At 47.8% G+C, this 15,287-nt stretch overlaps 1 pseudogene; it reads left to right on the forward strand.

Moving 5' to 3' along the window:
* Nucleotides 1–7,357: 7,357 nt before the first annotated feature.
* LOC113624197 (reticulocalbin-1 pseudogene) lies at nt 7,358–8,984 on the forward strand (annotated as a pseudogene).
* The last annotated feature ends 6,303 nt before the right edge of the window (nt 8,985–15,287 follow it).

The raw sequence follows: 15,287 nt of genomic DNA on the forward strand, positions 1-15,287 counted from the left end.
GTGAACCTGGCCCTTTACTTGGAGACACAGACTCATGAACAGGCCAATACTGAAAAGTTCTATGAGGGGTAAGATGGGAAAAGGCATGCAACCCAGATGGATGCAGGAGGGAGGTATGCAAGGAAGGCTTCCTGGAAGAAGAGGCATCTAGGAGAACACCTGTGGGGCTAAGTAGGAATTACCAGGCAAGTGTGATCCAAGGAGAGGGAACACAGAGGCCCAGAGAACCCTCCACAGCTCAAAAGAAGACACCGGGGCAGAGCACCGGTCCCCATGGCAAGCCTGCTTCACACAAGCTGAGTTTCCAGGGACCCCTCCCAGCACTCCAGCCCAGAGGGGCCCAGAGGCTAGGAGCACAACTTTCAACACAAATCACCCAATCCACAGAGGGCTCTCTCTCTCGGCTGGTCCAGTCTCGGGGAGGGATGCAGGAAGGGTGGAGCACACACAGCTTTAAGCTGGGGTAATTTTAGACGCATTGTCACTCCTGCCCCGGGCCACCCCTCAGCCGGGTCCTGACTGAGCTGGGAAGGGCTCCTGCTCTCGAGACCTTGAGAGGATGTGGGCTTTGGAAGGAGGCCAGGTCCGCAGGACGGGAGGCCAGGCCCAGGCAGGGCCCCTCCTCGGTGAGGGCAGGACACTCGGGCAGAGGCTTGGCCCCTAAGGCCTTGCTGTGTGCAGGCACTGGACACTCCTTGTGAATATCACTAACGCTGAGGAGCCCCAGCAGCTGATCGGGTGCCCCTAGAAGGGAAATAAAGGCCATTCGTTTGGTGGCAGAGGGATACTGATGCTGAGAAACAGGGGGACAGGTAGAGAAGCAGAAGAGGTGGGCGTGTCTGGGCGCAAAGGCCTGGAGCTTGTAGGGCCTGGGTTGGCTCCCTGGCTTCCCCATGCACTAGGGCATGAGCTTCATCAAGTTATCAAACCTCTCCGTGCCTCGGTTTGCTCATCTGTGAAATGAGCTCAACAGTAATGATATCTGCCTCCCAGGGTGTTGTGAAGAATGCATGAGTTCATCCACGTAAAGGGACTAACAGAGGGTCACAGGATCGAGGAAGTGCTTGATAACTGTTAACCATGATTGATTTCTTATTAAAGAGTCACAAATCCACATCCCAAATCCCCAGCTTGGGTCTCAGTTCTAATCCCCCAGCAGGTCTCTTCTCCTCTCTCGGCTTTGTTTCACTATCTGTAAAATGAAAGGTTTTGAACAGAATCAGAGGTTCTTCTCTAGGCACAGGGAGAGGAGAACTGCCTATCAGGGTCAGGGGTGCTTGTTCAGACTGTGAAGTTCAATGCCACTCAGTCAACCCCTGGAAACGCTGATATGCCCCCTCCAGGGATGGGCACCTGCAGACAGCGGTTGCGCATGGAAATGGTTTGGAAACAGGAAAATAGAAGAGCTTGAGAATCTCCCAGGTGATCTGGGAGGCCCCACGGCCAGGAACTTGCTGAGAAAATAGGATTGGACAGGACATTATGGAAAACAGGATCCCCCCAAAATTAAAAATAGAGTTATCTTATGATATGATTCAGCAGTCTTGCTCCTGGGAATATATCAGAAGGAAACCAAATCAGGATCTTGCAGAGATACCTGCACTCCTGTGTTCATTGTGTATTATTCACAATAGCCAAGGTATGAAAACAGCCTAAGTGTCCATCAGCAGATGAGTGGATAAAGGAATAGTATCACTTATATGTGGAACTTACAAAAAAAAAAGCTGATTTCATAGAAACAGAATGTTGAATGGTGGTTTCTGGGGGTTGGAGGAAATGAAGAGATATAGGTCAAATGTATAAGATGAATAAGCTTTGAAGATCTAATGTACAGCATGGTGACTATAGTTGATAATATGCTATTGCATCCTTGAAATTTGCTGAGAGTAGCTCTTAAGTGTTCTTGCCACCAAAAAAAAGGAGTTAACTATATGAGGTGATATATGTGTTAGTTATCTTGATTCTTGATCATGGCAATCATTTCACAATCTATATGTATATTAAATCATCACAGTGTACTATTGAAATATATACAACTATATTTGTCAATTATCCCTCATTAAAGCTGGGGGAAAAAATCCATGTCCCACCCTGGGGGGGAAAAAAAAAGGGCTAGACAGGACTGAGGAGACCTGAGTTCTAAAACAGTTCTGTGACATCTCTGTAGGGTGGCATGGATGAGTCCATCCACAAAGCCTCAGTGTTCTCATCCTTAAGGGAAGGAATAAGGCACCACCCGGTCACAGTGAGATGACCTTAGGGAGAGTGCTTTGCAGCCTGCAGAGGCAAGATTCCTGTGCTTGTAACTGGGGGTCCAAGAAGTAAGCAGCAGAGTGGTCAGAAGAGGTGACGATATGTCCAGGCTCACCCTGTGTTCTCGGGCTCTAGGCCTTTGCAGAGATGGCTCCCTCTACCGTCCCTCCTATCTTTTTCACCTTTATGACCCTAAAATAGCCTGGAAGCTTAGTCAGGTGTCCCCTCCTCTGGAATGCCTCTCCGGATCCCTGAACCCTGCTGTGGGAAGACAAGGAGATAGCAGGGGCTCTTCAGGGAACACAAAGACCCTTCTTAGGTGTGGGATGAACCCCCTTTCTGGACGAAGCCTGAGTCCCCCACTCTACCCCAACTGGTTCTTCTCAAACCCTGTCTTAGGATTAGGCACTGAAAATGTGAAGAGAGTCGGATATTTCATTGCTAGGATGTGTCTCTCCCGAGTCAATCAGCAGTGGCACAAACATGATTTAGGTAAAGAGGCAAATGGGCTTTAGTTCTGAAAAATATGGAGTAAGCACATTTACTCTCAATGAATGCAGCTATAAAACCTGGACAGAATACAAAATTACACTAGGAGACTTCAAAACTGCTCTCTCAGTATTAATAGATAGAACTGGTAGACAGAAAATCAGTAAGGATATTGAAGAACTGAAAAAGACCATCAACCAAGTGGATCTAAATAACATTTAGCACTTCACCCAACAACAGAATACACACTCCTTTCAAGTACACGTGGAACAGCCACCATACCCTAGGCCATTAAAAAAGAACCTTAACAAATTTAAGAGAACTGAACTTGTATAAGGTATGTTCTCTGGTCATAATGGAATTAAACTAGAAATCAACAACAGAAAGATAACAGGAAAACCTCCAATCACTTGGAAATTAAACAATATACTTCTAAATAACCCATGGTCAATGAGGAAGTAGCAAGGGAGATTAGAAAATATTTTTAATTGAGCATAAATTAAAATACAACATATCAAAATTTGTACCATGCAGCTAAAGCAGTGCTTAGAGGAAAACTTATAGCATCAAATGTTTATAAATTTTAAAAAAAGAAAAAGAAAAATTTTAAATCACTGATCTAAAAAGCTTACCCTAGGAAATAAAAGAAGAAGAGAAAAATAAACCCAAAGGAAGCTGAGGAAAGAATATAATAAAGATAAGAACAGAAATCAATTGAATTAACACAGAAAGCAATTAAGAAAGTCAGTTAAACCAATCTGGATCTTTGAAAAGATCAACAATACTCATAAACCTCTACAAAGACTGATAAAGGAACTAAGAGAGAAATTATCAAAATCAGGAATAAAAGAGAGGCACAAATAGGAATAAAAGAGGGGCTACCACTAGAGATATCACAAACATTAAAAAGATAATAAAGGAAAACTATGGACAGCTCTGCACACATAAATTCTCTAACTTAGGTAAAATGGACCAGTTCCTCAAAAAACAAAAACTACAAAATTCACCTACTATGAAATAAATAACCTGAATAGTTCTATAACAACTAAAGAAATTTAGTTTGTAGTTACAAAAAAAACCTCCAAGCTAGATAATTTCACTGTAGAATTCTACCAGACAATTGAAGAAGAAATAATATCCATTCTACACAGTGTCTGTCAGAAAAGAAAAAAGGAGGAAACACTTCCCAACCATTTTATTAGGCCAGCATTATCCTGATATAAAAACCCTATAAAGAAAGTATTAAAGATCAATAGTATTAGAGATCAATAGCCTTTATGAACATCAATGCAAAAGTCCTCAACAAAATATTTATAAATAAAATCCAGCAATATTTAGAAAGAAGGATATACAGCAACCAAGAGGCATTTATTCTGGAAATGAAAGGCTGGTTTGGTTTTCAAAAATCAATCATTGTAATCCACCATGTTAACATTCTAAAGAAGAAACACCACATGATCCCATTAATTGATGGAAAAAAAATCATTTGACAAAGGTCAACACCCATTGATTGATTTTAAAACTCCTGGCAAGCTAGAAATAGAGGGGAACTTCCTCAGTCTGGACATCTATGAAAAGCCTCTAGCTAACATTACTTGAATCTTAAAGGAAAGGGACCAAGCAGGCTGGAGTTGTTGAGGACCCAGGGGCAGGGTGACACTTGGTTTATACATTATTATCTCCATTTTACAGTTAAGGAACTTGAAACTGACTGGAGAGCTCAGAAGGCAGGAGGTCTTGGGATGACAGGGAGGAGAGAGTGCCCACAGGGGACAGCGGTTGGGGGTGGGGGGGCGGGTGAGGGCTCTGGCTGGGCCACAGAGACTCTCAGAGGAGACATGCCTCCCACTGCCAGGGGCTTTGTATGCCATGTCATTTAGTCTTTGAAACCACCCAGTGCAGACGAAGCTGTGATCCCAATTTACAGATGCAGAAATTGAGGCTCGGTGTGGGCAAATCCCATGCCCGCAGGTCATACCAATAATGGGTGGCAGAGCTGGGACTTGAAGAAAAGACACTGAATGGAACCATATCTCAAGCCAGAGCTAGTTTGCCTCCTGCTGCCCACAAGTTTCGACTCCCGCTCCTTGCGGAAAATAACTATAGCAACCATAAAACCTACTGGTTAACGTGATCTTCCCTGATTAAGGCTATTGGTGAAAGTGTACTTGTGATCCCAAAAGGCTACGTGAATTTCACACCTTGCACTTCTTGGTGGGACTCAGGCTTCTCCAAGAAAATCATGAAGCGAGAGCTATAATCAAGGCCCAAGTTTTCAGACTATACATAGTCTCCAGCTGCCTGGTCATGTGAATTTGCTGCCCGTTTGCTCCTACAGAGACTCCCACGGTGCTGTGTTAGGAACGAGGGATAAGAATGACTCCTCGCTCCGTGAGCTGGTGCAGTGAGCAGAGATGCTGGCGTCAAACCCAGGCTCCAGTCCCCTCTCTGCTCTCACGAGCTGCGTGACCTTGGGCGTAGAGGACACTTAGTTCCTCTGGGCCTCAGTTTCTAATTTTTTTAAATGGGGGATTTTAATGTCTACTTCATGGCATAGCTACCCACCGTCTGACACGTAGCAAATGCTCGGTAATGATTGTGACACTGTGACAACGGGCTCTCTCAGCCAGAAAGGCGTCCTCTATTTGACCTGACCACGGACGATCAGAGGGTGACTAAACTCTTCCTCTGAAAAGGTGGACACGTACAAGTAACCAACATCTTCTTTCCTGTCCACGTGCAAGGAGCCCAGCAGGTCAGAGGATTCTTGGAAGAGCTTGGAAGCTCTGAGCCTGAGGTTGAAGGACAAGACCAATCAAGGGACAGCACCCACTAAGGAACTAGATCCGCACGGAGCTGCCTCCTGCTTTGGGGAGAAGTTTCCATCCAACACCCGCCTTCTCGAAGCAATTTCCCTCCTCCTTCTGGGGAACGAAAAAGAAGCCAGATGCATGCTTTTAAAAATAAACTATGCAAGAGAAACAAGCAGAATATCATGTGTTTGCTCCCAAGCTGGTCTGAAATATTTGAAACGCGGAGACTCAAAACTGTCAGGAATCAGCAGAGCTCTTAGGTTTGTTTCAACATTTGGGGTGAAAAACAAAGGGATTCAAATCTGTACTTTAAAGCTTCCACACAGCATTTTGGATTGCCATAACAATAGGCATGGTTTTCCATCCAAAGAGAAAGTCGGATTGGGCTCCACATACAAAAATAGCCCCGCTAATTGGACCGCAGGGGGGAAGTATAATATTTGAAATCACGCAGACGAAGCTGTTCTATCGTTTACAATGATTAGGAAGAGAGGGTTTGCTCTGTGGCCAAACGAAAAGAGATGTTTTAAAAACACATATAGGGCTCCCCTGGTGGTGCAGTGGTTGAGAGTCCGCCTGCCGATGCAGGGGACACGGGTTCGTGCCCCAGTCCGGGAAGATCCCACATGCCGCGGAGCGGCTGGGCCCGTGAGCCATGGCCGCTGAGCCTGCGCGTCCGGAGCCTGTGCTCCGCAACGGGAGAGGCCACAACAGTGAGAGGCCCGCGTACCGCAAAGCAAAGCAAAACAAAACAAAACAAAACAAACAAACAAAAAAAACGTACAACTTAGTGGTTTACAGCAAACACTCAGGAGCCAGACAGCCCGGGTCTGAACTTGGACTCCACCACTTCTGTGCGACCCTAGGCAAGTGACTTAACCCCACCAGGCCTCTGGGTTCTATGAAAATTAAACGAGCAAATATTTTTCAAGCATCATATCTGGCTCACAGTAAGTTCTATTGAAGTGTTTGTAAAATAATAAATAAGTTTTAAAATTAAAGGTGGAAAATCTTCAGGGGTTCTGAAGCATTCTCTCGCATTCACTGGGTTCTTTACATTTTAGTTTTATCAGATCATTAGTGTAGATTCCTCAAGGCTCCCTCAAGTCCAAGATGAAGGTGCTGTGAATTGAGTCTGTAGCTCAAACTTTTTTCCCTCAGGGTCTCACTCCATGATAAAAGTTGGGGAAGGGACTCTTATTTTTAAATGTAGTTTTGCCAGGTTCTTCACAGAAAGGTTCTGATCGAGTGGGTTTTATCATCAGACAAGTTTGGGAACCACTAACTCAAACCGAATTCCTTCTAATCAGTAGGAATACCAGGGTTTGGCCAGCTGCTTTCTTTGGTGCCAGGATTTTGTCTACTCCTGTCACCCAAGTGTCCAAAAACAAAAGAGAAGGGACTTTCAGGCACAAAACCTCCCTTAGAAGATGCAGGGCAGGAGGTCCTAGGGAATCAGGAGAAGGCCCTCCTAGAGTTTTAATTCCACCCATGAGCTCCATTTATAGAAAACCTTATACGATTGCACGTAAGAGGAGCTCCCTGGGGGCACCCACGGGCCATGATACTGACCCCTTCAGCCCTCAGGGCAGCGGGTGGGACCAGGCACCCCTACACTGTCTGCTGGGCGCCGGTACCCAGAGCACCTCTGAGGAGCCCTGGGCAGGGAGGTTCCTCCAGCAGGGTACCCTGTTCCTCCCTGGCTACCGAGGAGGCCTTGGGTCAATGTCGAGGGATGAATAGTGCTGGAGAGCTTGTCAGCAGCCCCAGTTCAGCCCCCAGGGAGGGTCACCCCGGTGCACATGGGTCAGCCACGCTCGACCCTGGCACTGAGTAAAGTCCACTTAGGGCTTTTCAGTTTCACACGTCTGTCTTGTTGAATTCTGAATTGTATTTCCTTCCTATCCCCGAATCAACCCCTCTCTGAAGGGTCCCAGAGTCTGGGTTCTGTGGACCCACTGCTCTCCCCACGGGTCAGCCCCTGAGGCCACATCCCGGCTGCTGACCCGCCGCCAAACCACAGGCACCGGCACCTGCCACCAGGCTGGCCAAGTGGCCTGGCTCAGTTCCCAGCCTGCGCCGCTGGGAAAGAATGAGTCAGCAGTGTCTCGTCTCCTGGGCCTTACGCGGAGTGTGACCTGAAAGCCACAAGAAGGGGGCTTCCCTGGTGGTGCAGTGGTTGAAAGTCCGCCTGCCGATGTGGGGGACGCGGTTTCGTGCCCCGGTCTGGGAAGATCCCACATGCCGCAGAGCGGCTGGGCCCGTGAGCCATGGCCGCTGAGCCTACGCATCCGGAGCCTGTGCTCCGCAACAGGAGAGGCCACAACAGTGAGAGGCCCGCATACCGCAAAAAAAAAAAAAAAAAAGCCACAAGAAGTACATGACTTGAGGATGGTCCCAGTAGAGAACACCCTAAAACCTGAGAGTCTCAGGGATGGGAAAAATCTTAGAGGTCTTGTTGCTCAAACCCTCTTCATGTGCTAGAGGATCTCAGACTCTGGACCCACACTGCCCTGTGTGAGCTTGAGCAACTTAGTGGCCCTCTGTGCCTCAATCTTCCCATCTATGAAATGGGGGTAATAACAGTACTTACCTGATAGGGTTGTTGGTAAGATCAAATGAGTTAATCAATGTACAGTGTACATGGCACATAGTAACACCTGACAAATGTCAGCTGTCGTTATCACTATTATTTAGAGCAATCCCTTCTCTGGTAGAGGCTTCACGTGACTGCTTCCAGGGATGTGAAGATCACAAACGCAAGAGGCAGTAATCCACATACCGAGCTCTAAGTTCCCTCTCCCCTGAGTCTGTACAAAACACAACTTCCGTTGCACCTTGAAAGATACCTGTAGTCCCACAGAGTTTCATGAGACTTCAGATCATCACACCTTTAAAAAGATGCTGCCATGTGATAGAGAGAAGGTTCAAGCCTGCGGACCTCGATGGTGACCAGACAGCCACCCGGGAGGAGTTCACCACCTTTCTGCCCCCTGAGGAGTTTGAGCACATGAAGGAAATTGTGGTTCGGGAAACTCTGGAGGACCTCAACGAGAACGGGGATGGCCTTGTGTATCAGGATGAGTATATTGCTGATATGTTTTCCCACGAGGAGAATGGCCCTGAGCCAGACTGGGTGCTGTCAGAACGGGAGCAGTTTAATGAATTCTGAGATCTGAACAAGGACGGGAAGCTGGACAGAGATGAGAATCGCCGCTGGATCCTCCCGCGAGGTTATAACCACGCGCATGCTGGGGCCAGGCACCTGGTGTACGAGCCGGACAAAAACAAGGATGAGAAGCTCACTAAGGAGGAGATCTTGGACAACTGGAACATGTTTGTTGGAAGCCAAGCTACTAATTATGGGGAAGATCTCACCAAAAACCATGATGAGCTTTGATGCACATTCACCATAATATGACAGACTGTCATAAGCTTTCTTTTATTGTCCTGGATAATGGCTACAATTGTCTCAGCAGTTGTGTCCCCCCAGAAAAGGAAGTTTATCACCTCAGATTGGGTTTAGAATTATTTTTTACTCACTATTTGCTGGAAAATAGTCATCACTAATCTTTGAGTAAGATTTCTGTCCAAATACATTAAAATCTTGGTAAATTGCAATGCTCTATGGGGATATATTGCTAAAACATGACTTTTTCGCTTTTTCCATGAAATATGAACTAAAAGGGAATAAAATTTGAAAAAGCCCCGTTATTCAGAAGTTGGGTGAGTGGGGAGAGGGCAGTACATGGAGTGACTGCTATGTATTTTAACTGCATAATTTTTACATTTGCCACTGTTAGATAATTGGTGAGGGAAAATTCTGATTAAGCTTCAGTGGTATCTCATCCTACACAGGCTTCTTTCAGAGTAAGGCTGATATCAGATTCTCCTTCTTGACTGTACTCTGAGCTGTTACTCTAAATGGCATATAAACCTCTGTGCATTTTTCTGTATGGACCTGCTAATGTGCACAACAGATCCACCCATCTTTGTTTTTTGTCTTTGTTTTTTACAATAAGAAGCAATTAAGAAAGGTAATGTGAAAAAGAAAGGAATTTTAAAGGTAGGGAGCAAAGATGAATGTCAGGCATTTGAAGAGCTATAGGAAAATGGTATAACACTTTATCGTACTTGAGAAATTTTTCTTCACATGTAAATGAAGTAGACCTGATCTTTGAAAAAGTGAATAGACATCCAATCCATTTCCTTACTGATCTCTGATAGCAGTAGGGAGTAGGGTCCTAGGAAAGCCTGCTTAGTGGAGCCCTGGAACCCGTCTCATCCAGTCCCGGTGACTCCACAACACCTGGACCTGCCCCAGGACCACTTACACCATGCAATTGACAAAGCAGTGTTCCAAGCCACTGGCTGAATTGGAAGAAATAACTTTTACAGGTTGAAATTCTACCTTTTAAGGAGAAAGTGGATGAAACAAAGGATCCCTCTGAGGATTTAAAAAAAAAAAAAAAGACCGAGACCCTCATTTCCTTCAAAAGTTCTCCAAAGGAAAAAAAAAAAACATTCTCCAAAGGAAATGTTTTCGTGTCCCTTTGCTCCCCTGGCCCTCATCTTCTCAAAAATTGCCAATTAGTCCACTATATCTCCAAACAACTGAAAGCAATGTTCAGGTGTAGACAGATCAGCACAAAATACAGTCAGATCATCACCTCCTTTGTTCTAGACACTGGATCTCTAGTAATACAGCCTGAGGTCACATTAGCCAACTGAGTGCCCTCCTACATGGCTGGCCCATAAAATTGAGCCTAGCATTAGCTAGAATCTTCCAGGCCCCTTTTCCCATGCTCTCCCCCCTCCTTCCCTTCCCCAGCCTGTGCTTGTTTAGTTCATCTTTTTATACTCAAAGGCAAGACTTCAATCAACGTGTTAACTTTCATCGTGTCTGCTCTGGCCTGACTTTCATAAAAGTTACCACCGTGGTGTCAGCTGTGACTGTCATTGGCCCCCAATCCATACCCTGATTACAGTCTCTGAGCCGGTCCCCACCTCCCTTTCCTGCCCTAGAGGTAGCGGCACAGGGAGGACTCAGTCCATCTCTGGACAGAATCAGCAGGCCCTTGAACCCTCCAGCCACAGACCAGAGTGTCAAAAAATAAATAAATAAATGAAAGCTCAGCTCAGCGTGGGGTCATGGAGCCGCCGCGTCCAGGAGCTGATCAGAGCCAAGAGGCAGGTGTGAACGTGAAGAAGGTTCACAGAAGACCTGGGTCCTAGTCCCACTTTGACACGGACTCTGAGTGTGACCTCGGGCAGGAAACATCCCCTCTGGGCCTCACTCCCTTATCTACTGGGCTTGATATCTTAGGCCCTGTCTCGCCCACAAATTCTATCATCCCCTCAAATAACTGTTGCCCAGAGCCCTCCACTGCACTTTGCCCACCCCAAGGTTAGGACGCGTGAAGTTCCCCCCTTTCCCCATCTCTGGGGGTGAGCGCACTGTGCAGCCACGTTAAGAAGCTCCTGGATGATTCCCTAGTATGGTCAGGTCTGAGAAGCACCCATCTGACAGAGGGGTGGTAATTCACGCTGCTTTGTGCATTTTCTGATACGTCACTTCGCCTTTCCTGGACACAAATCTTTTCCCCACAGTTGTCTATAAGCCCCAAGAGAGAAGAACCCAGGTTTTATGAATCTCTGTATCCCTCCACATTCCAAACGCAGGGCCTGACATTTAGGAAGGGCTCAGGAAATACTGGTTCATCACTAACGGATTGATGTCATTCAGATTTCCTTACTCAACCCCACATCTCTAGAGCACTGAATAAACTCTGTGAGCGCAGTGAATTCCACTCCAAAAAGAGGAAGGAGGCCTGGAGTATTCCAGGCAAGCACCAGGACAGATCCGGGGCTAGGACCAGGATGGATCTCATGGCCGGGACTGGATTCTCTCTTCCAAGCCCCGCCTAGAAGGATGGTAACTCATCCTGCCCAGGCTGCCGTCTGTTTACCTCTCACAAAGGTCCATGGTCAGCTCCCCTGGAGAGCTGCTCAGACGATTGCTGACACCAGACGTACGATGACTCACTCCATGTTCATGACACAACTACAGGAGCCTCATCCCCCTTCAGCTTGGTCTTCCTTTTGTCCTCACTCAGAACTGCTTAAGGACCACAGCCAAGTCTCAAGGTGAAAGAGGACCAGAGGGCGAAGAACATCTTATGATTAAACTGTTTTAAAGCAATGGCTGATACATTTATATTTCCAAAATAGATGGTGTTTGGAAAAGGTAGTAAAAATACACCTTGTTCTCCTGGGAGGTCTCAAATGTAGAATCTGAATGTGAGCCCCTGGCCTCCCTGTATTTCATGAACACATCGAGTTTGTTCCTACCTCAGGGCCTTTGTACTTGCCGCCCTCATCACCTGGGATGCTTTTTCCTCCTGCAGTCACATGGCTTGCACCCTCACGTCCTTTTAGGGTTCTATTTCAGCATCACCTGAGGAGAGAGACCCCCTAAGTCTACACTCTACACAATATTGCAGTGCCCTTCTAGATTGAGATGGCCCCTACCCGTCTCATCCTGCCTGATTTCCCCCCTCTGACATGCCATCTGTTTGTTTATTGCTGTTTTTCTCCTGTTCAATGAAGTCCCAAGAGAGCAGAGATTTTATCTGTTTGTTAACTTGCACGGCCCCCTGTGCTGAGTGCAGGGCCTAGCTAAGAACAGGCACTCAACACATAGCTGTCGAAAGAGTCCACTAGTATGGAACTATTTTGGGACCTGGGATGCTGGGCTAAGGCACTAAACATTGAATCGCAAATGCTTTGACTGCGCAGTGCTGGGGCCCTGCTCGATCACTCAGCCTCAGGCCTTTTATCTGTGAAATGTGAGCGTGACACCTGACTTACTGACCCCAGCAGGGTGAGAAGATTAAGTAAGATAAACTGTCCAGAGGGGCTTTGTAAAAGGAACACAAACTCTTGCTGCACAAGAGAAAATGGTAGTTATAGTGATTAAATATTTTAATACCTGAATCAGTGGAAACCTTAGAAGCTGTGCCCAGAACCCCAGGCAAGGAAGGCCAGAGAGGGGCGCTGACACACCCAGAGCCACAGAGCTCACCGTGTCGACTCCTCCTTGACATTTACCAGATGCTACTCTCTCTGTCAACACCAGTGAGTTTCCCAGACTCCTCAGCAAAGTGTGGCAGCACACAGCCTTGGCCAGAACTGTTTTTCTTTTGGGGGAGCTGTGAGTCTTACCCTGGTCAGGAATACACTGAGTGCATTCAGCCGACCCCCTGAGACACTCCTGAGCCCTCAGGTTGGCCCCAAACGAGGCCAAGGCACAGATTGCGCGCTAACCCTCTGGATTCCAAGAGGCAGATCGCAGACAGGGGACTCCCGTCTAGCCCCGACCTCTCATAAAGGGTTACATGGCGATGCCGCAGCCCCAGAACCTTTCTTGACGTGTCTGTGTCTGTTTCAGAGGCCGGCAGAAGCTATAGGTGTCCATTGGCTGCCAGGGGAAGTCCAGACTCTGAGGTCAGCCTACCATCAATTTTAGCTGCATCTTCCATCTTATGGCCTGGGAAGCCTGAGCGAGGCTGAGCCAGGTACCTAGCTCCCCTGAGACCCTGGCCTGAGTTGAATTATGTCCCCCCAGAAGTCAAGTCTTTCCCAGAACCTCAGGATGTGGCCTTATTTGGAAACAGGGTCTTTATAGGAATAGTTAATTAATGAACAGGAGGTCATACTGGAGAAGGACAAGCCCTAAATCCAGTCTGACTGCTGTCATGAGAAGACACGGAGACACAGGCACAGAGGGAAGGCAGCCACGTGATGACAGAGGCAGAGATCGGAGCGAAGCGTCCACTAGCCAAGCGTCGCTGGTGACAGCAGAACTTAAGAGAAAGGAATGGAGCAGAATCTCCCCTGGAGCCTTCAGGGAGATCACAGTCCTGCCGACAAATTGATCTTGGACTTCCAGCCTCCAGATCTGTGAGGGAATCAAGGTCCGTTGTTTCAAGGCCCCCGTTTGCGGTGCTTGGTGAGGGCAGCCCCTGACTGAACAGGCTCGTTGCCCTCCCCACCTGCAAGTCTGTCTCCTGCCTCTCTCTGCATCTCGCTCAGCAAGTCTGGGATCATCCGTTCTTCCGGTCCAGCCCGAACCTTTTCCCCCAAAGACATCTCTGTTCCCGCTTGCTGGTCCCCTCTCTCCTTCTCTGAGAAGCAGTGACTTCAGGGCGCCAAGTCCCAGGAAATGAAGAACCTTCAAGGCTCACTTCCTTCCCAGGATGTTCCTGGAAGTCTGACCCCAGCGCTCTGGACCCTAAACGCTGGGTGCTAATTGCAGAACACGGCAGCCCACACCCACGCCCACGGACAAGCAGAGGAAGGGGTCAGGGGGAGCGGGGTGGAGCTATGCAGGGACAGTGACCTGGGGCGCTGCACGGGGCCTTGGCAAGGGGATGGGCTGCTGTCAGGATGCAGCTCTGCACCGCTAAGCTGTGCAACCTTGAGCCAGTCACACCTCCTCTCTGGGCCTCCATCTTTCCAAGAAGGAGCTGTGTCGAGTGACATCCAAAGCCCCACGGTGCCTGCTGCTGAGGACAGCACATACCCCCAGAAGGCATCCTTCCTTTCTTTCAGCCCCGAGATGGTGTGCCAGCCCCACGGCAGGATGGGAATGACAGCGTGGTCATGGCCTCCCCCATCAGGAGACATTAGGGCGAGAGCCCCCAGAGCTAAAGCCAGGGAGAGAGGATCGGGCAGACCCAGGACCAACAGGCCCCTTTTGTGGCGACTCCAGCTTCTCTGCTAATTGTGCGGAGAAGGGAAGCCCTGTTTATTAATCGAACAGCATTTATTTGCAGTGGGTTTTGTGTTAAAACCTGGACCAGCTTACTAAATGATCACACGCAAAATGTCCTCCTCGTGTCCCACGCTACTCCCCCAGGCTTTCTGCTTTCTTGGAGAGGAAGGGACAGAGAGAGTTCTGGAGAGATAGAATCAAAGCAACAGAAAGAGAGAGCCAGGGACAGGCGACCGCGGAGAGAGAGAGAAAGAAATCAAGTGAGGAGGGGCTGGAGAGGAGGCAAGAGGTGGGTGAGAGAAAAGAAAACATGGCAACACTTCCGCTGGGCTTTCCCACCCTTCACCTCAGGCCATCCTGTGTCCCAAACCTCTCCACTCTATTTCCCCTCCTCGGCTGTCTCATTTTTCAGTTTCCTCCAGCATCTTCCCAGACTCCCTTCACCCTTCCCGTGATGGGCTGAATTGCGTCCCTCAAAATTCGTACGTGGAAGCGCTAACCCCCCAGTACCTCAGAATGTGACTGTATTTGAAGACAGGCTCTTTTTAAAAAGGTAACTTAAAAAAGAAAAAAAAAGGTACTTAAGTTAAAATGAGGTCACTAGCATGGGCCCTAATCCCACATATGACTTGTGTCCTTATGAGAAGAGGAGATTAGGACACAGACGTGTACAGAGGGATGTAACATGCAGACATGCTGAGAAGACGGCCATCTGTGAGCCAAGAAGAGAGGCCTTGGGTTTCTACCAACCCTACAGCTTGGCCTCCAGAACTATGGGGAAATAAATCTCTGCTGTTTAAACCACCTGTCTCGTGGTACTTTGTTACAGCCACCCTGGCAAACTAATACACTCCTGTCCTCGCCTCTCCGTCCCCAAGCCTGATTTGTCACACCACCCCCATGGCTATGCCACCACAGACACCACCAATTCCTGTGGCACCAGGAGGAAGAGGACT

Source organism: Aethalodelphis obliquidens, unplaced genomic scaffold (genome assembly GCF_003676395.1).
Source record: "Aethalodelphis obliquidens isolate GAN/ISIS:26980383/991018 unplaced genomic scaffold, ASM367639v1 scaffold12, whole genome shotgun sequence".
Lineage (NCBI taxonomy): Eukaryota > Metazoa > Chordata > Mammalia > Artiodactyla > Delphinidae > Aethalodelphis > Aethalodelphis obliquidens.